Source organism: Marmota flaviventris, chromosome 3 (assembly GCF_047511675.1).
Source record: "Marmota flaviventris isolate mMarFla1 chromosome 3, mMarFla1.hap1, whole genome shotgun sequence".
Lineage (NCBI taxonomy): Eukaryota > Metazoa > Chordata > Mammalia > Rodentia > Sciuridae > Marmota > Marmota flaviventris.
The window spans coordinates 117,423,329-117,438,887 of NC_092500.1; the positions used below are offsets into that span (position 1 = coordinate 117,423,329).

Below are 15,559 nucleotides of genomic sequence, written 5' to 3' on the forward strand. Positions count from 1 at the left end.
GGCATTTTTCTTAGAATATAAATTTAATATAAACTTTCTATTCCTTTAATTATAAAGTACTTCACACATCGGTGCAAAATATCAAAAATCTAGTTAGTGCTTCAGTTGATGATAATATTATCTGACTTGTTTTGACCTCTTACTATGTGCCAGACACTGCTAAACTATGTTTATTACCTCAATTGGCCCATCCTACAGATAAGGAAAAGAGGTGCACTTGTGATAGCACAATGTGGTAAGTGGCAGAGCCAAGACGGGAATAAGCCTGACACCTGGCACTGGTGTTTTAGCATGTACCCTCTAAAAAGTTCCAAATTTTATTGTTATGTGCATGAACAAATATGTGACAATGAATCTCACTGATATGCGTAATTAAAATGTACCAATAAAAACCACAGAAAAATAAATGCCTTAGATATGAAAAATTTCAGACAAAAAGTTTATCAAACTATAAAATCATATCAAGAAAAAGCTTCTAAAACTAAAACATAATTCTTGATGCCCCAGCAGCCGTAGTATTCTTTATGGGAAGAAATGCAGGGCTGATGTTTTTTTGTTTTGGTACACACTAAGTAAACTGTTATAGAGGAAAATGTGGATAATGCTATTGTGGCCAAATTTTAAGAAAAGAAATACTCTTATAAATGCAACCAACTCTTTGTAAGCTATGTCGACATTTTAAAAATTTGTCAAATTTACATATCACTTATAAGAATACTTACATATTTTTATTGGCAGCATGAAAAGATCTACATAAGTATAATGTTCTGCAATACAGTCATGAAAGGGGGTGTGTGTGGATTTCTATATTCCAATACATATTCAATAACCATCTGTGTGCCTATTATGCTTCACAAATGAGGGACTTCTGCTTTCACTGAACTTGCCATTAGTGAAGAACACACATAAAAACAGTGTGTTTTTAAAAAAATTACTAGGTGTAGGGCTGGGGATATATTTTGTGGTTGAGTACTTGCCTAGTATGCATGAGGCCCTGGTTGAATTTTCAGCACAGCCCAAAAAAAAGTGTAATGAATAACCTCTAAGTGACTGCATCCTTTTTTCGTGGTTTTTAGAGTCCATTACACTCAGAAATCTCCTGAAATTCTCTTTCTAGCTTAGTATATCCAACCTCTGACACAACAACCAAGTTTAATAAACATACTTAATGCTCCCAAAACCTGAATATAGATTATCACCCACCCCTTAACTATTCCATACTCTTAGTCCTCCCCATTTCAGTCAACTGTAGTTTTACAACTCCCTTCTTTCAGCTGCTAAGTAAAGAGCTTTGGTTATCACTCTTAACTTTTCTCTCACACACTCCACAACCACTCCTACCACAAATTCTATGATCTACACCTTCAAGATAGGAATTCACTTCACTTCTACCTCCACCAGTTTTCTCCCTGCTATGGATTGAATGTAAATCGCTAAAGTTTATCACTGAAAACTGAGTCCTTAAAAATCATGTTAATGGCTTTTAGAGGAGGGGCTTTGTTGGGAAGGTAATTAAGAGTAACAGAGATCAGGAGAGAAGATCCCCATTATAGCTTTCTGGGAGGAAGAGACCTGCTTGCCCTGTGATGCCCTCTGCCCTGATACGCCCTCACGAGGTGCTGAGCAGTTGCCAGTGCCATCCTCTTTGATTTCCTGGCCGCCAGAATCATGAACCAAATAAATTTCTATTCTATGCTGTTTCAGATATTTTGTTACAGAATACAGACTGTCAGAAAACATACTAAGACACTTCCTTGTCTCCCTCTTAAATCTGAGAGCCCATTCTCCCACATACACCAGAGACCCCTTTAAAAAAATATTTTTATTGTTTAGTTGTAGTTGGAAATAATACCTTTATATTATTTATTTATATTTATGTGGTGCTGAGGATCGAACCCATGGTCTTGCACATGCTAGGCAAGGAGGGCTCTACCGCTGAGCCACAACCTCAGCCCCAGAGAGACCCTTTTAAAAGATTGCCACCACTAAAAATAATTCAAACTTCAGCCATAGTTTACAAGGTTCTAACTGATCTGCCACTTCTCAATTTATAGTCTCAACTCTTACTAGTCCTAGACTTATGCAAGGCCCTCTGGCCTCCTGGTAGGTCTAATAATACACCAGGCCTGTAAAAGCCCCTGTGCCCCTCACACTTGTTTCCTCAACCTTAGAAGAAATTTGTTTTATCTACTTTTTTTTTTTTAAAGAAGTATTCAAACAATAGGTGTGGAATGCCATGCTGTTCATATATATCAAGGACAGGAACCTCTGGTTCAATGCTGTACCTCTAATATATTTTAATGCAAATTTGAGAGTAACTTGAGAAGGAAATCTTGCTGAGATGAGACCTACACAATGTGAAGCATCTAGCCATACAAAAAGTATCAGAAAGTACTTTCCATTTAACCAGAGGAGAAAAAAACAGGCAACAGACTTGTTGAAAAGCTAGTCCTCTGGTGGTGAAGAACTAAAGGGAGTCCCTGGTAGGGCTGGAGTATAGAAAGCCTGATGAAACCCAGTAGGAGATGAAGTTGGTAGGAGAGGACAGATCAGGCATGGCCTTGTAAACAAAACGAAAAGTCAAGTCTTCTTGGACACAGTACGGGAAAGCCTTTAAGCAGAAAAATCAGAGGATCTAAATGTTTATCACCCTGGCTGCTGGTAGTGCATAGATTCGAGAGGGCAAAGAAAAATAGGGAGACTAATTAGAAGGAAATTATAATAATCCGGATATGAGACAGTGGTGGTTTGGACTACAGCAATAGCAGGACATTAGGTTCAAGATTTATGCTCATAGCATAACAGAACTGCAGGTAGGTGAGAAGATGCAAGGCGAAAAAGAAAAGCAGAAAGGAAGATTTTGGGTGTAGGCAAAAAACTTTAGTGAAAAATGAAGCCATTTATTAAAACAGATAAAATGAGATTGGGGAAATTAAACTGACAATTTGCTAACTAGAAAGATGGAAATACATCCATACAGAGGATATATAGCCATATTATTTTTGGAAACATACATCTGAATGGTGATTACCACACAGGATTTTGTACTGTTTACATGCTTTAAGAAATCAAGTCAGTATGACTTTTTCCCATTAGTAACTAATTTTAAATTGGTTTTAAATGTCAAAAAAATTATGTCACTCTTTTCCTCCAAGGAATCTAAATTATTTGCACATATATTTAAAACTTAAGACTATTCAAATTGTATGTCAGAAAACAGAGGAAATTCAGAAGGCAAGTTTTTATTTATCTCATTTTTATTAATCTAATCTCTTAAAGGCAGAATGATCTGTTTCTCAGAATTCCTGCATTTGAATTCCTGCAGTTAATTCATGTTCACTTGCCTTGCATTGACTGAAGCACTGTCCTTGTCTCAAAGAAACTATGTCTACTAAGAATGCATCCATGTACAGAAATAGTTGAAATGAAGTTACCATTAAGAGCTGGTGGATCTAGATTGGGGTGGTTACCATCACACACACAAAAATAGACTACTACAATCCAGACAATATAGAAGGTGTTGACATAATATTAAGAAATAACAAATAATTCTCAATTAGATGTGTGGGAGTACTAAGACTCTGTTTAAACTAGATGGATAACAGTGCAAGTTATAGAGACAGAAGGGATAGGTTTAAGAGTCAGAATTTCCCTTAAGTGTGGGAGAAATAAACAGGTGAGGGTATCCAGTAAGTAGTATAGACAAGGGAGATGGAGCTTGTATTTGTTGTGGTGGCTTATTGGCTAGATTCAGAGTTTTACTACCCCAGCATAAAAAGAGAACATTAATGTTTACATGTTAGATAAGAAAAGAACTTGAGAAAAAAAGAAGGACTGACAGTAGTATTAGAAAAGTAGTATCTGACAGACCAGGGTAGAGAGAATGATAAAGTGCTATAGAGTTCAAGAGAAGACAACTCACAGTATAATAAAGAACCCAGAGCCCCTGAAGTTTGCCAAACAGAAGCAGGATAAGAAAAGAAGGCAGGTGGGGGCAGTACATCAAGATTAGATCTACCAGCTGGGTGCAGTGGCTCACATCCAGGATCCCAGCAACTCAAGAGGCTAAAGCAGGAGGATCAAGAGTTCAAAGCCAGGGCTGGGGATGTGGCTCAAGCGGTAGCGCGCTTGCCTGGCATGCGTGCGGCCCGGATTCGATCCTCAGCACCACATACAAACAAAGATGTTGTGTCCGCCGAAAACTAAAAAATAAATATTAAAAAAATTCTCTCTCAAAAAAAAAAAAAAAAAAAAGTTCAAAGCCAGCCTCAGCATCTTAGCAAGCCCACAGCAACTGAGCAAGACTCTGCCTATAAATAAAATACAGAAAAGGCTGGGGATGTGGCTCAGTGGTTAAGTGGCCCTGGGTTCAATCCCTGGTAACGAAACAGGATTAAATCTACTTAAGTCTCAAAAAGCAAATGTATTATTAATGCTACTTATCTCCTACTGAAAACCTACTATGTACAAGGTGGTGGTTTAGGGCTTTACATATACTATTTCACTAAACCTCAATAATGCTTATGATCTGAGTGTTTTTATTATTAACCATACTTTAAAAAGGTGAAAGATACATCAGGAAAAACCAAAGGTCACAAAGCTACTAAATGGAAGAACCTACTATTGTTTAATGCCAGTAACTTGCCATCCTATTACTTCCTACCACGCATGCATCATACACAATAAATTAATTACATTTTTAAGAACCTAACTTAATAAGAACTGAAACAAAACTGAAAACTAGATTAACTAGTGTATAATATCCACCTTGATTTTTCATACTAGTGTGCCTGTTATTTGCTCAACAGTCAATCCAATCATTTTTTTTTACCATTGAGCCACATCCCCAGTCTACACCATCTCAGTCTTCTATCTTTTGAGCTGAGTACTATGCTAAAGGTATTTTCAGTCAAAATAGAGATGTGTACTTTCCCTAAGAAAACTACTTTAAAAGGGCATAAATCCATTCCTTAAAATTAATCTCTCCTGAAAATTACAATTTACCCAGAAAGCTCTTGAAGTGTTAAGATAGAATTGTCTGATGATGAGTCTACAATTATTCTCTACTATCCCTGTCCAATCCCGTAACCACAAACCATCCAAGGGCTACAGAAAGCACAAAGTGTGGCATAACTAGGAATTAATCTTTAAATTTTACTTTTTCTTTTTTAAGAAACAGGGTTACTGTTTGCACAAACTAGCCCAACTTGATCCTCCTTCCTCAGCCTAAAAGTAGCTGGAACTACAAGCACATGCCACAGCATCCAGCAAAATTTTACTTCTTTTTCTTTTTATTATTTTTTATTTTTATAGTTGTAAAAGGACACAGTACATTTTATTTGTTTCTATGTGGTGCTGAGGATCGAACCCAGTGCTTCACATGTGCCAGTCAAACTCTCTACCACTGAGCCACAAACCCCCAGCCCTTATTTCTTTTTAAGCAAGGTGAATTTACTCAGCCACTAGTGGCTAATATATTGGACATTTCTTTTTAAGTAAGATGAATTTATTCGGCCACTAGTGGCTAATATATTGGACACTATGTACAAGGTGGTTTGAGAACATCAACCTGGCATGCTCACTAAAATTGCCTAGAACTTTTAAAGTCCTAATGACTGCTGGGTGTGGTTACCCATGCATGGAATCCCAGCAACTTTGGAGACTAAGGCAGGAGGACCTAACCTGAGCAACTAGTGAGATCCTTTCTCAAAATAAAAAATAAAAGCATTCCTGGGTTTAAAAAAAAAGGAAATTACAATGACTGCAGGGTGCTCACCTGTACTCCCAGGATTCAGAGGCTGAGACAGGAGCACCTCAAATTGAAGGTCAACCTTGGCAAAGCAACACAAGAGACTGTCTCAAAAATAAAAGTAAAAATAAAAAAGAGTGTGAGGGTGTATCTCAGTGGTAGAGCACCCCAGGATGAATTCCCAATATCACACACATTTTAAGAAACTTTTGAAAAAGAAAATTTCTAATGACTAAATCAAAGCCAATTTAGCCACACATAGTGACACAAGCCTGTAATCTAAGTGACTGGAGAGGGTTAGGCAACAGGATTACAATTTGAGGCCAGCCTCAGCCATTTACCAAAACTCTAAACCTTGAGGCCCTGTTTCAAAAAATAAAAAGCACTGGAGAAGTGGTTCAGTGGGCTTTTAAAGTGCCTCTGGGTTCAATCCCCAGTAACAGCTCCAAAAAGCCAACTTCAGGGAAGAGGAGGGCTCTAAAGGAAGTAGCCAGACATAATATCTGTAACTCTTGCATAATTTTATTTTTTGCTGTACTAGAGATCATACTTCAAATCCCCAGATCTTTTTTTTTTTTTTTTTGAGAGAGAGAGACAGAGAATTTTTTTAATATTTATTTTTTTTGTTTTTCGGCGGACACAACATCTTTGTTTGTATGTGGTGCTGAGGATCGAACCTGGGCCGCACGCATGCCAGGGGAGCGTGCGACCACTTGAGCCACATCCCCAGCCCCCCAGATCTTTTGTGAGACAGAGTTTCACTAAGTTGCCCTGGCTGTGGCAGGAGGGTCACTAGTTCCAGTCCAGCCTCAGCAACTCAGCAAGGCCCCAAGCAACTTAGTGAGACCCTCTCTCACAATAAAAAATAAAAAGGCCAGGGAATGTGGCTCACTGGTAAAACAGCTCTGGGGTCAATCCTCAATAATTAACATACACACAAACCTTCTAGAACTGTTTGTTAGAACAGTCTAACAATGGTATGGAAAAGAAAGAAAAGCTGAATATAGGGGAAAAAACACAAAAGGACTTATAAACAGCAGTTACCATTTTGGGAGCATATAGCAGGTTTATAACATTAGCTTATTTGGCCTGCACAAAACCATTCAAGGTAGGTATTAATATCACCATTTTACAGAAAAAGGAGTCATGAGCTGAGGCAAAGATTTTTTTAAGCAAAATTATATCTCACAAATAGTGTTACCTTGAATGTTAATGCTTACTGAGTTTTTCCTATTACAAGATGCTCACGTGAATATTTCATTTTGGGCTACCAAAAATTTGGATATTTACAGAAGCTATTTGAATACATTTTAAAAGAAAACAGGAAAATCTTTACCATGACTCAGTACATGCTCTGAGGGTATGATATTAATGATTTATAATATAATCCAAAAAATCATCTGAAACAAAACATATTAGCATTGTAAAGATTATCTATTATAATTAGAAGCATATTTTTTAACTTGAGAAAAGTGAAGGACTCTAGAAAATTGTACTTGAATTCTTCAAAATGGTGGGTATGGTGGCATGCATCTGTAGTCCCAGAAGGCTAAGTCAGGATCTCATAGCTCAGGAGTTTAAGGCCAGCCTGAGCCAACAGAGACCCTGTCTCTTTTAAAACAAGAACAACAATAAGAAAGAAAGAAAAAAAAATGTTCTAGTGATTGTGAAGAAACTGTTTCCAAGAATAAGAAGGGGAGGAGCTAAAGAGGAAAGGAAAAGCAGCAGCAGTGGCAAAATTATTTCTAAACTTGAGCTGGGGTTGTGGCTCAGCGGTAGAGCGCTTACCTAGCATGTGAGAGGCCCTGGGTTCGATCCTCAGCACCACATAAAAATAAATAAACAAAATGAAGATATTGTGTCCAACTACAACTAAAAAACCAAATATTTTTAAAAAATTATTTCTAAACTTAAAAATTCAAGTGTTTATATAAAATCCCCCAAATAAATTTTCCAAATACAAACTTATTATTTCATCCATATCAGTCAAAGTTTATTTTTAGTTCACATGAAGTACAGCATTTGACAAGCAACCATAAGGCCCTGGGTCAGATTCTTAGCACTACTAAAAAGGAAAAGTGTATGTAAGTCAATATGCCACTAAAAACTTTACTAAATTATTTCATTGGGAAGGCAGTGTGCTGCCTAGATTTAAGCATATACAGTAATTTTTTTTAAAAAAAGTTTTTTGTTCATTTTATTTTTTACTTGTCAATTCCACTAAGAAACTAAATGAGCCTAGACTCATAATTCATTCTTTCCACTTACCAAGCGGAATCACAACTTTTATAAAAGAAAAAACTGTAAGAGTCTGAAAAGCGTAGAGGTTTAAAGAATATTTTACAAGGATTCCATTTCTTCACAACTAATTGGGTTCATTTTATTCTTTACCCAACTTTTGACCATTAAGAATTACTACCACACTCATTTAACTCTGCCCTCAAGTTGACTGGAAAATAGAATATTGTTTACTAATTAGGTTTTATCCACATCTGTAGAGTCCGGTTCTCAGTGAGGAGGAGCTGAGGGAGGGAGGGCAGTAATGAGAAAGTGAGAATCCTTGAATGTTGTTAGGAAAATGGTATTAGACTTAATGAAAGATTTTTATGAAAAGAATTCCGAAAAATAAAGAAATACTTTAGATAAAAAATAAAAATTCAAATGATGAATATGAGGACAAAAAGAAATAGGTCACCAGGTAGTTCTAACAAAAATATTAAATATATAGCCTTTGTAGAATACTGTAGTATTCTGATGACAGTTACATATAGAAGAGTGAAATCTCCAAAGGGCCAGCACAGGAGACAGACACACACACTCCTATTGAAAAACCCTGACTCATCCAAATAAAAATTTTATTCCTAGGGGTCCTGGAGGATGGAGGAGTGAAAGGTATTGGAGGGCAAAACTGATCAAATTATATTGTTATACTGTGTATACATACAAATATATGAAAATGAATTCCACAATTATGTGTAAATATAATGCACCAATACAAATGAAAACATAAGACTTTTATTTCTCAAAATCATAGCCTAAAATAATGCTGATAGCTGTCAACATTCACTAAATTGACCCCTGGTAAAGAGGAACTGCAGAGCAAAAATACTCTATGAAACCCCTATTTTTCAGATGTAAACAGCACAAACACATTAACTATAATACAATATTCACTTTGACAATTTAAGAACTAGAATTTTTCTTTTGATTATTTAATAACGTGTGTGTGTGTGTGTGTGTGTGTGTGTGTTACTTACTGGGGATCAAACCCAGGGCCTCAGGCATGCTGATCAAGCACTCTGCCACTGAGCTATACCCCCAGTCTTTTTTATTTGAGATAATGTATCTCTAAAATTACCCAGGCAGGCCTCAAATTTGAGATCCTTCTGTTTTAACATTCTAAGTAGTTGCAATTACAATGTGTGCCCCAGTGCTCCCACCTTCCTAATTACGTTTAAAACTTGGTGCTAGTTGCCAGGTGTGATGGTATACACCTATAATCCCAGTGACCTAGGAGGCTGAGGCAGGAATATTGCAAGTTCAAGGCCAGGCTCAGCAACTTAAGCAAGATGCTCAGCATTCAGTGAGATCCTATCTCAAAATTTTAAAAAGCAATAAAAATGTGTTACTAGTTAAGAAACTTCATTGGTTGGCCTAAAGAAATTCTTAGGCAACTGTTTCAAAACTGGTAAAATAGTTTACTTGTGGGAAAACCATGAAGACAAAGATCTAAAGGATAGTAACAAAAATCTGTGCAAAATATTATGGCCAATATTAATGACACAAAACAAATTTTCATCCCTACTTTTCTCCTGCAACCAAGCCAAAGATAATGAATGTTTCTCTGCTCTCATCATAAAAGCAGCATTTAAGTCAGATGATTATTTCCTCTATCTCAAATATTTTCCTTTCCTAGCTTCTGGGACACATACAGCACCATGCCAGCATTCCTTTTTCAGTCTTTGCTGTTTCCCACAGTCTCCCAATTCTAAATATTGGAAATTACCCCTGGGGCTCAGTCTCTGAAACTCCTCTCTTCCCCTGTCCTTTCTTCCCTTTTCCCTCTATTCTGGGCCTTGAGAGCTCATTTAGCTTCATGGCTTAAAACTCCATCCATGGAAACCAGGTGAGGTGAAACAAACCTTTAATAATAACTACTTGGGAGGCTAAGGCAGGAGCAAAAAGATCACAAGTTTGAGGCCAGCCTGAGCAGCATAGGGAGATCCTACCTCAAAATTAAAAGGACTAGGGAGGTACCTCAGTGATAGAGGGTCCCGTGTTCAATCCCAGTACTGGGAAAAGGGGTGGTGGATCAATCCATGTGCTGGGAGTGTACTCAGAGGTACAGAGGTAGAGTGCTTGCCAGTATGCACAAGGTCAGGTCCTGGGGAGTTTGATCCCCAAGAAGGGAAAAAGACAACAACCCAACTCCATCCATTATGCTAGACAAACTCATTCACACTTTTCTTCAGAATTCCAAAGTCTGCCTAGCCAGTCTCATGCCTGCACTTAACACCTCCACTGAATATGAAACAGGGACTTAAAATGTAACCAAAACTCAAATTTCATGTCACCTTTTCACACCCTCCCCTCTAACTTCCTCAATCTCAATACTTAGGATCTTTTTCCAGTTGCTCCAGGAGAAAATTCGGGGCATTTCCCGCCCCAAGATCAGGAAGTTTTATTGCTGACATGCAGGAAGAGTCCCCATGTAGTACAAAAATATGCCTTTATACAAAGTTTTTTGTGACTTTTTCCGTTTTCTTTACAATAGGTGTGTGACACCAGTGAGGGCAGACCCAATCTCCTCTCATGTGTTTCACCAGAAGTGTAACCAGACATATGGGTTGACCTTTATCTGGCAGGGCTTTGCAGACCTGAAGATATTGCTTTGAAAAGGAGACAAATCACATATGAAAAGCAAGCCCAAGGGGCTGCTGGAAAGAGGCTCTGCCAAGGCAGGCCCTGGCGAGGCCTCAGAGCCTCACTAGAGAACAGACAGTCACAGGGCTGGGAGCCCAGGCCGACTACATTTCTGCTCCCTTAAGAGAATTTTCTTTATCAAATAAATATAAAAAAGAGTCCTCCCCACCCCATAGCATCATGCCCTGGCACTCAGTGGCTGCACGGCTGAGCTAGAGGCAGAACTGGGTGCTCAGGGAATAAATGCTGAGCTCAGATGGGCTCCCACAGACCCAACAAAGCAGAGGCTCAAGGCACCCAAGTGCTGGATTGGGAACATGGGAAGGAAGGGGCATGGGTGGCCCTGCTACTGCTGGCAAGAGGTGGCCCCATTTTTCCAGATGGGGAAACTGAGGCCCAAGGAGGTTTGGGAACTTGCCCAAGGTCACTCACAAGGCCAGGCCCAGAGTCATTTTTTTCCCTGGGGGTGGGGGGGGGGGTGGGGGTGTTCCCAGAGCTCACACTCTGGGAAACATTGTTACTTCCCCCAGTGGAGAGTAAGGAAGGTAGAAAGGGCCTTACACTGCCCAAAGGGGACACTCAGCCTCTCTGAGGTAGGCTCATAGGGAAGGGTCTTTGCTTGGTACCAGAAAGAGCTAAATTCAGTGAGGGAAATGGGGAGAAGAGGGCATTTTGGTGAGAACAGCATTTCTGGAAAGACGGGCATCCACTTCAAAATTTCGGCTCAAAAGAGGCAGCAGGGCTGTTCTCAGGCCAGGCGGGCAGGTCCCCAATCCCTATAAGTCTCCCAGCCCATGGTAGCCCTTGGCCAGGGTCTGTCAGGGGAGACACACCATTTACTGAGGCAAGGCGGGAGGGGAGACACCCCACAGTTCATTCTACGAACACCAGGGGTGGAGGTGAGACAGCATGCAAGTAGGGCCCTGTCCCTGGCCAGGCCCAGAGTATCCCTCCCCAGCCCAGTCAAAGGCTCCCTTCATATTGTATTTCATGTGCTGGGGTACCAAGTGAAGGATGGAGAAGAAAGCAAGGCTAACACGCATGTGCAATACCTCAGAGAAGCTACTGAGATTAGAGAAAGAGCCAAGTCTAGAAAGAACTCCCATCACTGAACAGAGGCCCAGTGGGCTGGGAGCAGAGAGGTCCAGCAAAGAGGACTCCCTTTTTTTGCCTGGAGGTGTGGAGGGAGCCCACATGTGGGCTGTGGATCCCTGCTGTCCAGCCAGGCTGGGAACAGGGACTGGCCTGGGCTGGGCCACGCCCTATGAGCTATCTGCATTGCTTATCTGGTCCTCAGTGTCAGGAACCACTTGCAAAGGCCCGCTCAGAGATGACAGGGACTGCCACGTTGCAGTTATCAATGGCAGCCAGGCACTGCTGAGGGTCAAGGACCAGCAGTTTCTGGATGAGACACACCCATCCTCAAGTATGGTGTACTCAGTGGCCTTAATCTTGCATGGTAGAGCTCCTGTTGGATGCTGTCATAGAAGGGGAACTGCCCATACAGCATAGTGAAAAGCACCACATCCAGGGCCCACATGTCACTCAGTTTGTCCCTATATGGCCAGCTACTGAGCACATCAGGACTGATGTAAGTGGGGCTCCCACTCTAGTCCTTCAGCAGGTCCCCCTCGCTCACAAGATGCTTCCCGAGGCAGAAGTTAGTGATGGTTATCCATTATATCCTTTTATTGAGCACCATGTTCCCAAGCTTCAGGTCTCTGTGCGCAATATAAGATAACCACAGTTTCCTGCTCGCTAATAAGCCTCTTCTCCTTAATGACGTAGTGCTGCAGGTTGATCAGGTCAGCAGTCTTGTCACTGAAGTCGTGTGCACAGAGACAGTCCAGGATAAGCAGATGTGCTTCTTCATCTTCTTAACCATTCAGCAAGATTCTTTATGCTCAATGATTTCACAGATGCAGTCCTGAGAAGTAAGTGGGCAGATATGGCTTAGCTGTGGACCCAGCAGGGCTAACGCCAGGGGTATGGAACTGTCCTCAGGAGCGGCACACACTCAAACCAACCAGAGCCTGGATGAAGACTGCAGGTGTGGGAGGTGGAAGACAAAGGCCCAAGAAACCAGATGGAGTGCTCAGCACAACTCAGCTTCCCCACACCAGGTGCCAAGACCAATGGGCTGGAAGGGCCCGTGGTAGTGGACTACACCGTCCCATGTGTTCAGGAGAAAGAGCAGAGTACCTGGTGTGCGGCATCATCTTGCCTTGCCTCTTCTCTTGGCTCTCTATAGCTTGATCACCCCTTTCCCTCTCCTCAAGGGTAAGGCCCTTCAGTTGATAAAAGTCATCTGTGCTATATTTCCTTACCAAACACTGCACAATGCTTGGCACTGGTGAGTTGCCCAAAAGGGGACCAAGGATGAATGGTCCAGCTTTCTTGGCATTATTTCCAGAAATCCCACTCCCTAGAGCCTTCACTCTGGCCGACTTTTCCCTGACTCCTCTGTCTGATGCTCTCAGCTTCATTCTGGGTTCTTGCCCGGGTTGTCAGCTCTGCTTGCCCATAGCCAGCAGCCTGGAGCCGGGGCTGCTCAGCACAGCACTGTGTCCAGGAGGGACAGGGATTGGCCACGGTCTTGGGAGCTGCTCACCACCACCTCCCAGCACAGCTGCATGAGCAGCCACCACCACCACCACCTCAATTTGAGGGATCTTAAACTTTTTCTCTTTACACATCAAATCAATTAACAAATCTTATTGGCTCTACCTTCAAAACTACTCTCACACTTTCTCCGTGACCCTTTGTCTAACCTTCCAACTATTTAAAAGCCTCCTGACTGAACTCCCTATTCCTACCTTTGTACGTCTTTATGTTTTTTAATATTTATTTTTTAGTTGTAGTTGGACACAATACCTTCATTTTTGTTTATTTGGTGCTGAGGATTGAACCCAGGGCCTCACACATGCTAGGCGAACGCTCTACCGCTGAGCCACAACCCCAGTCCCATGTATGTTCTTTATCTTAACAGTGAATGAGCCTTCTAAACTTAAATTAGACTATGCCTTTGGGCAAATGCCTCCCTCAAAGTTTATATTATGTCCTTTAAGACCTTACCTCAGATACCTCCTGCTGATCAAAAATCATCACTTCCTACCATTGTTATCCATTTGTCACTCCACTTAACCATATCAGCTTCTTGCCTGCTCCTCAAACATCCTGGGCATCTTTCTGCCTCCGGGTCTTTGAATTAGTTCCTCTGCCCATAATGCTCTTCCTCTAGTATCTGCATGGCCTGCTGACTGACTTTCTTGAGGTCTCTATCATCTCTAATCTTTATAGGCTGTTTTATTTTCCTAGTTTAACTTACCATTTATTAGTTCTAGGCATTTATTTTCTGTCTCCACCATAATTAAATAAATTCCTTGGAGAACTTCATTTTTTGGTTTGTGCTCTTTCCTTAAAATTTTATCTTCTGATAAAGTATTTAGTAAATATTTTTGAAAAAAGTTAATAAGGCTCCAGAATCTAAGATTTGAAACCTAAGACTATACCTTAGAATGAGAAACCTTCAATCCTGGCTATTCTAAAGATGATAATAAGTAAAAATATGAATAATGACAGCATTATAAAAACAAAGCATCTGAAATATTTTATGGCTATCCTGAAGTTCAATATGGAATCATTTAATAATTACCTACATCCATGAAAGAATTTATTTTTTTGGAAGAAATGTTAAGTATTTACAGGTAGAGCAAATACAGGTGTTGCTCTGGGAAGTTCATTGATGGGTTTAGGATACAAACTGTGGAGAACCACTGCTTTGGGTCTAGGCATTATTAAAGAACACAGGATGATGAATAAGAAATGCATTTTTAAAATTCTTAAATCCATATATTCCTTTCTATCTTCACTCCCACTGCTCTAAAATGGATAGATTGGTATGTTTGTATTTGTGTTGAAGCTTTAATCCTCATTGTGTTGGTATTAAGAGGCGGGGCCTTTTGAGAAATGATAATGTCATGAGGGTTCTGTCCTCCAGAATGAGATGTATGACCTTGTTTTCATTTTTTAAAAGAGGCTTCAGAAAGCTGCCGGTCACTATGTGCAGTGCACTGTCTGTAATCCCAGTGGTTCAGGAGGCTGAGGCAGAAGGATCAAAGCCAGCTTCAACAACAAGGTGCTAAAAAGCTGAGTGAGTCCCTGTCTCTAAATAAATTACAAAACAGGGCTGGGGATGTGGCTCAGTGGTTGAGTGCCCCTGAGTTCAAGCCCTGGTACCCAAGAAAGCAAACAAATTAGCTAGCTAGCTGGCTGGCTGCATAGTCCTTCATCTCTCCTGTCATGCAAGGACACATTGTTCTTCTACTTTTGCTTTTCCACCAGTTCTGCCATGTGAGAACAACAGGCACTCATGAAACGACAGATCTTCCAATACCATGATCTCAGAATTCCCAGCTTCCAGAGCTGTTGAGAAATAAATTTTTATTATTTATAAATTACCCAGTCTAAGGTATTTCTATTATAACAGTGGGAACAGACTAAGGTGGATGATTCTGAAAATCAAACTTCTAGATTTCAAATTGGTCTCCCATGTTCAATACAAACTAAACCAATGTTAGGTTAAGTTTGCTTAGATCCCATTCTTATTATCACCTTTGTTTAGAAGACTTCAAAGAATTCCAATAACTCACCACATTGGTATGTACTTAAACTCCTAGGCTTACCACCCAAAACCCTCCCAAATGACACCAACCTAACTTCTAGGCATTATTTCCCATTAAGATAAAGATCATATGGAAAACGTGTATTTTTCATAAATAACAGGTACTTCCCAAACTTTCTTCATTTTTTTCGACTGTTAGAAGAAGCATCATTCCTTCACTTTCACCCTTCTATTTCAGGGGACAAACACAACAAGCATCTGGA

The 15,559-nt window shown here is 40.2% G+C and overlaps 1 protein-coding gene and 1 pseudogene across 3 annotated transcripts in view; both read right to left on the reverse strand.

Annotated features, from left to right (window-relative positions):
• Positions 1-15,559, reverse strand: part of Cecr2 (CECR2 histone acetyl-lysine reader) — a 168,821-nt gene that overhangs the window by 78,402 nt on the left and 74,860 nt on the right. The gene's annotated exons all lie outside the window — the stretch shown is intronic.
• On the reverse strand, positions 11,935-13,164 carry LOC139705038 (serine/threonine-protein kinase 40-like; annotated as a pseudogene).